Source organism: Trachypithecus francoisi, unplaced genomic scaffold (genome assembly GCF_009764315.1).
Source record: "Trachypithecus francoisi isolate TF-2019V2 unplaced genomic scaffold, Tfra_2.0 Lachesis_group5, whole genome shotgun sequence".
NCBI lineage: Eukaryota > Metazoa > Chordata > Mammalia > Primates > Cercopithecidae > Trachypithecus > Trachypithecus francoisi.
Window position 1 is genome coordinate 4,645,529 of NW_022681470.1, and position 13,920 is coordinate 4,659,448.

Genomic DNA, 13,920 nt, shown 5'->3' on the forward strand with positions numbered 1-13,920 from the left:
AGGAGTTCGAGACCACCCTGGCCAACATGGCAAAACCTCGTCTCTACTAGAGATTAAAAAAAAAAAAATTAGCCAGGCATGGTGGCACACACCTGTAGTCCCAGCTACTCAGGAGGCTGAGGCAGGTGAATCACTGGAACCTGGGAGGCGGAGGGTGCAGTGAGCCAAGAACGTGCCATTCCACTCCAGCCTGGGCAATAGAGCAAGACTCCATCTCACACACACAAAAAAAAGTATGTAAAAATCCATCATTTATGATTCATGCCTGTATGTAGAGGTTTTCATAGCTCAGCATGACCTTTGTGCAAGTGACTGACTCTCATACAAATCGCACATTCAACCTTTCATTCTTGATTTTGTGGCATCTATACCACAGCATCTTCCGAGATAAAATTTCAAAGTGTCCAACTTTAAATTGCTTAATAAAAAATTTGAGAAATTACCTAAGGGCAAGAGTCTCTAAAAATATTTAATAGTAATGTAGGTAATAATGTATGAAAAAGGCAATTTATTGGAACATATTTATCAACCAGAAATACAAACATGTAGAGAAGATACTATTTTAATTAATTTTGTGCCTTGAACACCTGTTAAATATCTTATTCTGTAACAGCTGATAATTTTTTTTTTTTTGAGATGGAGTCTCACTCTGTTGCCCAGACTGGAGTGCAGTGGCCCGATCTCAGCTCACTGCCAGCTCCGCCTCCCAGGTTCATGCCATTCTCCTGCCTCAGCCTCCCAAGTAGCTGGGACTACAGGCGCCCACCACCACGCCCAGCTAATTTTTTGTATTTTTAGTAGAGATGGGGTTTCACCGTGTTAGCCAGGATGGTCTCGATCTCCTGACCTTGTCATCTGCCTGCCTCAGCCTCCCAAAGTGCTGGGATTACAGGCGTGAGCCACTGTGCCCGGCCAACAGCTGATAATTTTTTAATACATGTGAGCACACATCTAAATAAGCAACAGAGAAAATAGTTATAGCACAGAGAAGTGTTTTTTTTTTTTTTTGAGATAGAGACGCTCTCTGTCACCCAGGCTGCGGTGCAGTGGTGCAATCATAGCTCACCGCAGCCTCAACCACCCAGGCTCAAGTTATCCTCTCACCTCAACCCCTTCAACCACCAATAGCTGGGACTATAGGCGTGAACCACCATGCCTGGCTAATTAAAAAAAAAAAACTTTAGCAGAGACAAGGTCTTGCTATGTTGCCCAGGCTAGTCTCGAACTCCTGAGCTCAATTGATTCTCCTGCCTTGGCCTCCCAAAATGCTGGGATTACTGCATTTTGAGCCACTGCACCTGGCAGAGAATACGCTTTTTAATAGGAATTTTAAATTGAAGTTTCAACTGAGATCTCAAGATACAAAAGTATGAAACTTCAAGCTTGGTCACTATTATGAAGGAAAGAATTCAAAATCGAATCTATGACTCACACACTCTCATCCACTTAAAACATATAAAATAGTTGAGAAAATTTGAGATAGAAGAGGTTTGTGAAGGGGAGACTTGCGCTCATCACCGGTGCAGAGAAAATGGAGGACGCTTCTTCGGCTTAGGCTGGGGGCTTCCATGGGTTTCCATGGATTGTGTGGAGAGCTTGGAATGTGTTTCCTGCAATGGGGGCTGGACACAGAGCAGGGGCATTTTGTGGACCGGGATCTGACTCCCATTCAGAAAATTGGGAAGTAGCCTGCCCAACTGCTTGGAAGAGAATCGCCTGCTAGGCAAAGGATGTTTCAACGGTTTCTGTGGCCCAGACAGAGTCCTGTGGGAGGGATAGAACTTGCTTGGAGCCATCTGGAGTTGCGCCTAAGAGACTTTCTCCCAGAGGGGTGAGAAGACTCCAAAGCTGAGGGGACATTAGGAGCGGTGTCTGAAGGTAAGGGTGCATTACCCACATCACAGAGACTGCAGTTAGAGTAGCCCAGAAGCAACTCTCCGAAAAGCCCCTGGACAGCTAGCGTTAAGCACATGCCAGCAGCCTCATGGGTGTGCTACCTGTACGGAATACAGGCTTGTGTACTTGGCTTAACACTCTGCTCTCAAAGTTTTAAAATTCTTAACTCTTCTCCAGCAAGGGGCCCAGCATTTTCATTATGCACTGGGCCTTGCAAATCATGTAGCTGGTTCTGTGTGCTAGGCTGAGAGAGAGCAAAGCTGGCTGACAACGGTACCAGCTGGGTAAGAACTGTTTTGTCCTTCACCCAGAGACTGACTTGTGGAGTGGAAGGGGAAAAGAAGATAGGGAAATAGAGAAGCTGAGCCTGCCTGCTTTCCCCACTACAAAGTTTGAATTCTAAATCAAATTCGGAGCTTTGATTCAAATCCAATGACTGAATCGAGATAGTGTTTGCAATTTAAAATGGTCATAGTTCTGTCTAGTCAACAGAAAAATTCTGAGACTGATTTTCTCCTACTATAAAAAGCCAGTATTATTTAATGAAATAGCACAGAATCAACAACTGAAGGACTTCATGGAGGGTTAAAATAGTGAGATGTAGATTTGAAACTTTTCAGTCAATTGTGGAAGTATTTTCATTAGCAGAAGAAACTGTGTTTTAAAATGGATGGGGAAACCTTCTGAAACAGGACAGTATTTTCATGAGATAACCAAGGAAGAAGTTGAGGTAATTATCCAGGTGAAGGTTGGAAATTTACTGTTGTTATTTCACTGCTAGCTGTTGCATTGGGAAGTCCAATCCCCATAGAGCCGATTCAGAAACAACTAGAAATGCACACCACCTCAGGAAGTTAAAATTACATACTAAAATGAGGCTGTAGTATTAGAACATGTATTAATTTATCGCATACTACGATTCTCCTGCACAGCCAGGAATAATAACTGTGTATGCTTGTTGCTTTGGAATTAGAACATGAATTCTAGCTCGATGCTCCACAAGCAGTTATTTATTTGCAGTCAGTAACTTTCTGTGACCCAAGTGTCCTGAAATATTAAATGTAATGTCCAGAGATTGCTTTAGTTGCTAACAGATTTAGCTGTCTGACAGTGAGAATATGAACGAAAAAAATTCATTCATACTCTAATAACATAGCAGAAAAATAAAACCCGAGGACAAAATAAGAAGGAGGTTTCCACAGGGCTTTAAATATCCCACAGCACCAGATTAGTGATATATCTGGCCCTTGGCTATGCTCATATGTTCTTGTACAGGCACTGTACCTTAAAAAAGACATCAGGACTTTGGGAGGCTGAAGCAGGCAGATCACAAGGTCAGGAGATCAAGACCATCCTGGCCAACATGGTGAAACCCCATCTCTACTGAAAATACAAAAATGAGCTGGGCATGGTGGCGTGTGCCTGTAATCTCAGCTACTCAGGAGGCTGAGGCAGGAGAATCAATTGAACCCAGGAGGTGCAGGTTGCAGTGAGCCGAGATCATGCCACTGTACTCTAGCCTGGTGACAGAGCAAGACTCTGTCTCAAAAAAAACAAAAACAAAAACAAAAAAGAAAGAAAGAAAGAAAGACATTAATCAGGGAAAGGGAGAAAAAGACAATTAGTACTGATAACTATTGTAATGAACTGTACGCCTTAGTCAGTTTGGGATGCTATAAGAAAAATATAACAGACTGGGAGGCTTAACCAACAGTAGCTATACTCTTTTAGAAATTGTTCTATTAATCATCTAGGATATATTCACTAATTACAGCTGTAGACTTAACGTGGTTATTTCAGAACCAACTGTGGCAGAGAGTGCCAATACAGATTTTTGTATTTGTTTGTAGCAGCTATTGTTAGATTAACATATTCACATTTATGGTAAAGGAATCTTAGCTTGCTGACCACTCACTGTGTTTTAGATACCAGTATTTCATAGAATTTAATTCACATAAGTTGTTGAAGTAGTTGTAACTGCCATTTCACAAATAAGGAAATTAAGGCTTAGAAAAATTTTTTTTTTTTTTTGAGGCGGAGTCTTGCTCTGTCGCCCGGACTGTAGTGCAGTGGCCGGATCTCAGCTCACTGCAAGCTCCGCCTCCCGGGTTTACGCCATTCTCCTGGCTCAGGCTCCCGAGTAGCTGGGACTACAGGGGACTACAGGCGCCGCCACCTCGCCCGGCTAGTTTTTGTATTTTTAGTAGAGACGGGGTTTCACCGTGTTAGCCAAGGATGGCCTCGATCTCCTGACCTCATGATCCGCCCGTCTCGGCCTCCCAAAGTGCTGGGATTACAGGCTTGAGCCACCGCGCCCGGCCCAAGGCTTAGAAAAATTAAGCAACTTGCCTGAGATGAGACAAACTATGTAGAGAGAGGATTTGAACTCTGGTCTGCAAGTCTCCAAAGCACTTCTATGTTCTTTCCAATAAATCACTTTACATCCCAAGAGGAAAATACTATATACACTGTACATAGTACACAGATTTATTAGAGCCTTCATTAGAACATTAGAACATGTATTTCTTCCACAAACACGTATTCTGTGCCTGCTTTGTTCCATGCCCTCTTCTAGGACAACACACCATTTCTATTATGACAGAAGAGCAGTAACTTAATTTTTGTTATGTGATGCCCTGGTCTGAATTTTTGTGTTTCCCCAAATTCATAGATTGAAATCCTGACTTCCAAAGTGTATTAGTAGATGAGGCCTTTGGGAGGTGATTAAGTCATGAGGGTTTGAGCCCTCAAGAATGGGATTATTGCCCTTATAAAAGAGGCTCAAGATGGTTGGGAACATTAACTCATGCCTGTAGTCTCAGCTATTCAAGTATTCAAGAGGCTGAGGCAGGAGGGTTGCCTGAGTCTAGGAGTTCCAGCCTACAGTGAGCTATAATCATGCCACTGCACTCCATCCTGGGTGACAGAATGAGACTCTGTCTCCAAAAAAAAAAAAAAAAAAAGAAAAAGAGGTTCAAGACAGTTCCCTCACTCTTTCTAAAATGTGAGGACACAGCAAGAAGTCACCAGCTACAAACCAGGAAACGGAACCCTCTTTACACACCAAATCTGCCGGTGCCTTGATCTTGGACTTCCCAGCCTCCAGAACTGTGAGAAATACATTTCTGTTCTTTATATGCTACCTAGTTGATGGTATTTTGTTACAGCAGCCTGAATGGACTAAGACATTAGATGCTCTGAAATTCTAAATATCCTTCCAGTTTTAGTTACTCCCAAGAAATGGGGGAAGTACCAAGAAACAGCTCAGTATCAAACTTAGTCATTGGTAGTAAGGAAGAATGAACATTTTTCTTAAAATGCATAAATAACTACTATTGAGAAATGTTAATCTTAAGAATATTTGGTGTAATAAAGAATGAAGGCTTTCTTTGCAAAATTTAGGAGGGACATTCCCAGGGATGAATATGCTGGCTGCACTCCATATTATTGGATGCGATGACAAAATAGGGAAGAAATCTAGCACACACTCTGTATGGAGTACCGACACACCACAATCAGCAGATTCTGCCAAATTCATATCGGCATAGTCTAACAGAAAGAACAATGTTATTTAAATAATAGTCCTAAATAATAGTAATTCGATAATAAAATCAAACATGCTTTTATTTTGGAAACTTATGAAACTACTATAGTCCACAAGCAAAAATAGAGCAGAAATAAAAACTTATAATTCTTCAAATTCATGAAGCCGAGAGTATATAAACCATTCTCATATACGGAATTTTAGGGTTTAATCCATCTAAGATTTAATGCAATCTGACCAGACTGGGAGAAATATTTTGAGGTAGTATGGCTCATACGACACATTCAGTTCTTGTAAATATATTGACGCTAAATTGGGGAACAAAAGAACATCTCGCTGATAAGAGGTATCTAGTAATTCAGTAATTCTGGATACCCCGACTCTCAAAAGTTAAGTATTTAAAGTTTCAGACACTCTTTTTTAGTGCTGGTGTCATAACGGACTACTTTCTTAAAAATAAAAAGCAAGTTGGGGTACTATGGAATAAAAATATGATCTATTTTTGTGTTTTACAGCAAGAAACCTGTAACCCAGTAAGTTTACCAATAGTGACTGTGAGAAGTCTGATAATTATGGAAACACATTATGTATATTTTATAGATAAAACGAAAATAGGATGAAGTCTGTTTATTCATCAGCTCATAGCATGCTGGGAAATACGCGAAAAAGGGAAAGGCATGGTGGAGGACTTTCAGATGGGCTGTGTTATCTCCAAACGGCAAATTTTGCTCCAGGGTGGTCAGGGAAACAAGCTTCCCTTACAAACGGATAAAATTAATTTTTTTTAAATCCTTTTATTTGGTTTCCTACTCCTGTCCACAATCCCAACAGATGCACAGTTCATAAAAGACGTGAACCTGAGAGTATAAATATTAATACCACACAGTACATAAATACCAGGGGGGCTATAGTATAAAAAAATGACTACCATCAGAGAGTTGTCATGACATAGAAAACAGAATGAAGTGCATGTCAGGAGGAGGAACTCTTCTGCAGAAAGAAGCCACAGACATTAACAAAAATGTTGCAATGGGGGAAAATAACAGGTCCATCAACAAGCTAGAGCCACGTGGCGCGATAATAGGGATGCTGGCCAGGTGTTTCCAGAAGCGACAAAACTGGTAAACTTTTGTAAACTTTCTGAAGTGCGCTGCATGGTAAAATATGGTCATTCTGCAAAAAAGTGTCCCCAATGCAGTCTCAGGAGTCACTGACTTCAAAATAAAGAAACGGCCTCTTCGTACTGAATGTAGTACCTCGTGGCTTTCCCAAAGTCATTGAAAACGAATATCCCTAAAAAGGGTGTGATTTTAAGAGTGAATTACCATCCGCCCGCTGTGTACCGTGTGTGAACGAATGCTTGAGCGAGCGGTGCGGAAGGCTGTTCGGAGAGGTGTTCTTGGTCTGCAGTGGTCTCCTGGGATAGTCAGGAATGGTTCGTGCAACGGACTGACCCGGGCTCCCTCTTCCCCGAGGTGCAGTGGGTGGGGTCGGCTCCTGGACCGCTCCGCGCTCTACGGTTCCTTCCTCATTGGGCACCGCCCACCTCGTGGGCTTCCAGGTGCGAGCCCTAGCGCCGGGCCCATCTCCCCGAGGGGCCGCGGCGGGCCGGAGGAGGCGCCCCGGGCCTGGCGGCGCGCGCGCCTGCGGCCAGGGCGAGTGGGTGGGTGCGCCGAGGAAACGGCGGGGCGAGGAGCCTCCGCTCTCAGGCCTCGGGTGCCCGCCAAGGGCCACGCGGGCGCGGGGGAAACCCAGAACTTCCCGCCCGGGAGCGACTGCCCCCGCTCCCGGCTCTGGCTGGCTAGGGGGATGTTCTCGCGAGAGGAGAGGGGGCGCGGGGCGCCGCGGGTTTGGGGGCGCGGGGAAGCCTGAGGACGAGGGCCGGGCAGGGAGGGGAGCAGAGGCGGCGGGCAGGGCCGGGGACGCGGGGAAGCCGCTCCCGCCAGTCGCCGAGAGCCAGCCCCTGACGTCAGGAGTTTTCCTCAAAGTCAACAACAAGCCCCGCGGCGGCGGCGAGAACCGATCGGCGGCGGCCCCGAGCGGGAGGAAGGAGGGGGCGGGGAGGCGGCGGGGGTCCCCTCAGCGAGGCGCAGCCCGGGAGGAGGCCGCAGACCCCCTCCCCGCGCCGGGCGCGCCCCGGGGCCCAGAGCCGCCGCCCCGCCGGCGTGACCCGGCCCCCGCCCGAGCGGTGTTTTCTGGTGATGAATTTGTAGCCGATATCCGATTCCCATGTAGAGTCTCCGCCTCCTCCTCTCCCCGCCGCCGCCCTCTCTCCTCCCTCCCCCTCCCGCCGCCGCCGCCGCCTCCCGCTCCAGCTCCGCGGCCCGGCCCGGCCGGCTCCCTCCCTCCCTCCCCTGCAGCCCTTCGCTTGCCCTCCCGCCGGCCGCACCGGGCTCCAGGAGGCCAGAGGCTCTGTGGGGTGGGGGGAGGACAGGAGGGGAGGAGGAGGGAGGGGGGACCCCCGAGTCGCCCCCTCTCCTCCCCCCGCCCCCCCCCCGGCTCCATCCTCCGCCGCCGCCCGAGCAGCTGCGGGGCCGCCACCGCCGCCGCCGCCTTTGCAGGTAACAGCCACCGCCCCCCACCTCGCCACCTCCCCGCCTGGCCTCCACTCCCTCCGGGCCCCGGGCCGCGGTCCTTCCTCCCTGCCTCCCTCAGGCGGGGGATGGCGGCGGGGTGGGGTGAGGCGGGGGCTTCTGGGTTGTCACCGCGCCGGGGGCGTGGGCGGGGGCTGGGTCACCGGAGGCTTAGGGCGTGGGTGTGGGTGTGGGTGTGGAGGCCGGGGGATGCCCAGCGCGGTTGACACCGACACCCCCAGCTTTCCGGGGGAAGGTGGGGGGCGGCGGTGCGCCGCGGGCCGGGGGAGGGGTGTTCCTGGCCTAGCGGTACCGTCTGTGTCTGGGCTGCCCCGGCCCGGCGCCTCCAGTCTCTGCGCAACTCTCGCTCCTTCCCCTCTCCCCTCCCCGCCCGGGCCGCGCGGCGTGGGGAGGGGGCGCCCGCCTGGACCAGGGGCGGCGGCGAGGTTATATAACGCGTGGAGCGCCGGTGTCAGTGTGTTTGGGTTGGGGGGAGGGAGCCGTCTGCCGCGCGCCCTGGCGCTGAGGCTGTCTGCGCGTGGGGTGGGGTGAAGGCGAGGATGCACAGGCGTCCCTGGGGTCTCCTTCCTTTCCCCACCCTTCCCCGCCACTGGCGCGCAGGAAAAGACGGCACCGGTGGGGTGGGGTGTGTGTGTGTGTGGGAGCTGGGTAACGTGCTTCTCTGTGTTTTTAATAGTAGTGGGGTTTTGATCCGCTTGGGAGTTGTGTGCTAAGAATAGAAATGTGCGGAAGATGCTGGGTTTGGCTGATCCAGTGATGCTGTCGCTGCTGGCGGCGGCGGCAGAGCTGGCTGCAAGTAAACAAACCAGGCTCTTCCTTGTCCACCTCCTCCGGCGCATCGGTCTGCATCAGCCATGATGCCGGTGGGGCCCTTCAGAGCCCAAAGTTGAAGTCTAGCTGGATGCTGTGTTGACCCTGACACCGAGGCGGGGTCGCCCCTTGTTTGGGATTTCCCGGGAATCTGCAGTTAGCCTAGAGATAAAGAATCTCGTTGGGGCCAGGTTTTTCCAATACCGGTATTTACTGTTTATGTTCTGAAAGCAGAGGAAATGCTTACCCATAAGTCACAGCTGGGATGCTCACATTTCTTCCATCAAAATAATGTTGTTATGAAAATAAAACCAACTCATTTCACCAGTGTGGCATTTTGGTTGAAAGCCTCGTAGTTTGCAATTGATGAAGTTTCCAAATAGAAAGTCAACAGTGAAACCTATGTATCTGTATTGGGTAATTTCTAGCTCTAATAAAATGTTCACACTTTGATTTTAGTTGAGGCTGAAGATATAATGGCTTTTTGTAGTTAATACATTGACAGTTGTCTCAAGTCAACAGTTTAGACGTGTTCCATATTTGGTAAAGCATGGTCGTATATATCTTTTAGTACTATAAATCACTAGGCAACCACTGGGTTTTTTTGTCAGAGGTTGAAACTGACAAATAAGTGAAACTCATTGGTTTAGCTTATATATTTACTTAGGAAACCGAAGGTGGAAGAGTCTAATAAAGATGGTGTAGGAAATGAAGACTAGTCTTCAGAACTCCAGTATCACTTGCAAAATATGTATAATCGAATACAAACATTCCAGGAGGTGGTTGTCTACAATATGAAAATATTTTATAATTAAAATAGCAACTTATTACTAAATTAGTTGTCCATGGTTTGTGATTTAATGCACAATCACATGCAAGATATATATCCGGACTGTAATTGTTTTCCTTTTGCTAATACATTATCTTGACTTGGAAAGTTTACCAAGGAGATTGTACTTGAAAGTTTACAGGGAGATAGTACTTGAAGATCTTTTTGTTTTCCTTACTGGGGTTGACCCCAATATCTTTGATTGGCTTGAGGTTCCAATTTTAAAGTGAGGGAGGACAAATATTACATGAATGAGACAATGTTGAAATTTAGATGAATGTAGGGTTTTAGTTTCCAGATGTGTGTTTGTATTGTGGATTTGCAGCATATTTTCTTAGCGTTTTAAAAATAGTCCAAAGTAATCCTGCAAAAATTATGAAATTATTATTTGTATTCATTTGGTTTTCTTTCCATAATTATTACTTGAGTGAATTGTCCAATTTAAAATTAATTTTTGGCTTGATAATCTTGACATTGACTCTAAGTTGTATATATCATAGTGCTTTTAAGGTTCTGCTTTGGACTTTTAAAAAATTTTATAGATGTAAAATATTTTAAATAAGATATTTAACAAATACTGGAGTGTGAACTGTGCTGGTTTAATTAAAAACTTTTAATATTTACATTTCATTCAGAAAATTGCTGTCAGAAGGAATTTGTTTTCAGAATCATTGCAGATCTAAATAAACGTGTTGATTAAACTTACTAGGGAACAAATGAACTTAGGGTAGAGTCTTGTGGAAAGTAAGGACTTATTTTTTAAACTGTAGCTTTTGATGTAAACGTGAGAAATTTTCTCATAAAGATTCAGTGGAAATTTCCAGCTGTCTGGGTTTCTTTAAAATGAGGAACCTGTTTTACAAATTGATTTTGTGGAAGTTTAGCCTTTACTTAAACTTTGTGTATTTTCGTGAAAAGATAGCCATGCTTTCTTTTGTTACTACATCTTTTAGTTCAAGAATTTGTCCTTGGGAAGATAAGGCAATCACTGTTAACCACTGTTAATTGGATGTTTAGCATGATTTGATAGGAGCTTGTTTTTATAGTGTGATTAAGTTTTAAAGTGTTGAAAAATTTAAGACTATCTTAGATTTGAGCAACAAAATGCAAGAACAGCAAAACCATTTTCATTTTGTTTTGAGCAAATCAGTCTTGTAATCTGACTTGCATTTTTATTTTTAAGTTAATATGCATTAATAATACACACAATTTTTGTTAGAAGGTTTGTGTTCCTCCAGATTTCAGCGTCTGCATCAGTATTTTAAATCCTGGTCACACAGCATACCTTCTTTTGGAAAGATAGTCTTGAATCTTCTGACAACAAATACTTCGTCCTGATCTTTTACATGTGATAGGATTAGATTCAGTTTAGAGTTATTGCTAACCAATGCCTGGTGAGCAGTTGCCATGTGCCAGGCACTGTGATACGTGCTTTACCTGTATTCATTTAATCTTTCAAACAACCCCTGCTACACTTTTGAAAGTGATTTTCATGTAAGAAAAACTTACTGTGGCATTCTAAAAATACCTGTTATTTAAACTTTCCTAATTCTGCAACACTTTTAGTGTTTTTCTTGTTTGTACCTATTATTAGACTTAACAGTGACAATTCTAAATTTGCATAATTTGGTACAATAATTTCCATAGCATCAAGTTAATAAAAGTGTATTGACTGGCCCATTAACATCCCCTTTCATTTATTTAAAATGCCAAATTAGATACCTCAAATGTTTACATACTTTATTATAGCATCATAGTCTTTCATCAAATTAGATGTAAACTCATTTTCTTTGCCAAGCAATCCTTGAATACTAATGGGTAGATAAAATTAATATATGCTTCTTGACTTATTGATGTGTTTTTTTAGTTCTGTTTCTTTTCAGTACCCTATCACCAACTACAGATATTTCTCATTTCTAAATATTATGAAGGGAAAGTAAAAGTAAAAAGATTTACTAGAAGAAAACACTAGAATTTCAAATGAGAATTCTTCTTCCCTATATTAGATAATTCCTATATAGCTGGATGAATTAAAAAAAATTTATAATTAGGGAGATTGCCAAGACAGATTTTAGGAGGATTTTACATGTATATTGGAATCTATATTAGATAAGAAAGCCTCTGACTATATTTGGGGGACTAAAAGATGGGAGGGGAAGGAGGATAGTATTTTTCCAATAATGGAGCTTAGCCCAAATTTTGTCTTAGTCGAAATGCTGTTTGAATGTTTTATCTTCCAATTATAAAACTTTTGAGGACATGAACTATATATGTATAATCACGTCTTTCACTTATGATGCCATCTATATATGACGTAGATACTCCGCAGATTTTAACTTGCAGAGTCATAAATATTAGCTCTGGAAGAGCTATAAAGCTATTCCGAGTTCATCTAATGCTACACTTTTATTTTTATGGCTCAGGAAACTGAGGCACAGATAATTAAAGTGACCTTATACAGCATCACTCTGGGTGGGGCAGAGACCCAAGTTTCTTGGTCTTTCTGGTGCTCTTCCTAATGCACCATTGTGATGAACCTTGTTATAGGATTCCATACCTGTTGATTAGCTCAGTTTAATCTGGGGGTAAATTCTGTCAAGCTGATTCTTGGTATTTAATGGACCACATATCAATTGCATTTTATATGTATGTATGGATTTTAAAAAATTTATAATTAGTCTCCCAAGACAAATTTTAAAATTGTTTTACATGTATATTAGAAAAATATGACACTCGGCCGGGCGCGGTGGCTCAAGCCTGTAATCCCAGCACTTTGGGAGGCCGAGACGGGCGGATCACGAGGTCAGGAGATCGAGACCATCCTGGCTAACACGGTGAAACCCCGTCTCTACTAAAAATACAAAAAAAAAAAACTAGCCGGGCGAGGTGGCGGGCGCCTGTAGTCCCAGCTACTCGGGAGGCTGAGGCAGGAGAATGGCGGAAACCCGGAGGCGGAGCTTGCAGTGAGCTGAAATCTGGCCACTGCACTCCAGTCCGGGCGACAGAGCGAGACTCCGCCTCAAAAAAAAAAAAAAAAAAAAAAAAAAAGAAAAATATGACACTCAACTGTGCAACCAAATTCTTTTTTTTTTTGAGACAGGTTCTCCCTGTGCTGTGTCACCCAGGCACGGTCACCACTCAGCACAGCCTAGATTTCCTGGGTTCAGATGATCCTTCCACCTCAACCTCCTGAGTAGCTGGGACTGCAGGTGCTTGCCACCACTTCCAGCTAATTTTTGTATTTTTGGTAGAGATGGGGTTTTGCCATGTTGCCCAGGCTGGTTGTGAACTCCTGGGCTCAAGTGATCTGCCCACCTCAGCCTCCCAAAGTGCTAGGATTACAGACGTGTGCCACCATGCCTGGCCACCTGAAGTTCTTTTAGTGGCAGTCCCCAACCTGTCTGTGGTATTATAGATGCCTTCACATAGAGGCAGCCTCCACTTTACATGAGAAATGGAGGGAATAATTTATCAATAGCTTGTTCAGTGATTTAGGTGAAACAGGAATCTAATAAGCATTTTTCTATTAGTTTCAAATTAAAATATTAAGTATATCACGCAGTACAAGTTGCTTTTTTATTTTTAATAATCGTGTTGATTGAAATGGCACTCAGATGCCCTAAACAGGAGTAGGGAAACGGCCAGGAAAATGCTTCATGTTTTTGTAGAAATATTTTAAAGTTAATAAAATCGATTTTTCAGAATTGGCAGTTTGGAAGAACTGATATGTTGTTTGAAAGTTGGAAATTTTGCCTATTCAGGTATTTTGCCATATTCTGAACCTCAGGGAAGTTATCTATAGAAAGAGCTTTAAGAAAATCCCACAAAGTGCTCTTTAGAAAAGATATCCAAATTATATTGTTTATGTGGCTCACTTTCTGTATATGATATGTTTTTTTTTAACAGGATAACAACTCTGAAAATAGGGACAGACTGCCTTGGAATTATTTGAAGTACAGAGCAAATTACCTTGAATTTCCTTTACATTTCAGAATGTTTCTTGTCCCTCAGATCCTTCTAAAAGTTTGATATAGCCCTATGTATTTATTATGGTATATATTAGTTTCACTTACTTCTTGAAATCAGAAAATACCATAGAATTATATTGTGGTTACCCTTGACCATCATTTGTTTTTCAAACTAGCAACATTCTGTTGTATTTGAACTTCAGATGTCCATTACTAATTCAGTTTGGCTATCATACATAAATAATATTAAAAAATTGTAGGAAGCAAATATATTCCACA

The 13,920-nt window shown here is 43.8% G+C and overlaps 1 protein-coding gene across 6 annotated transcripts in view; it reads left to right on the top strand.

Moving 5' to 3' along the window:
* The first annotated feature begins 7,796 nt into the window (after positions 1 to 7,796).
* The window catches only part of AKT3 (AKT serine/threonine kinase 3), a 372,395-nt gene continuing 366,271 nt past the window's right edge, over positions 7,797 to 13,920 (top strand). For 5 of the 6 annotated variants that reach the window (XM_033199704.1, XM_033199705.1, XM_033199707.1 and 2 more), the window contains exon 1: positions 7,857 to 8,001. The gene's annotated coding sequence lies outside the window, so the exon portion shown is untranslated. Of the gene's footprint in view, positions 8,002 to 13,920 lie in introns of all 6 variants that reach the window. The other variant, XM_033199702.1, reaches the window with a different exon arrangement.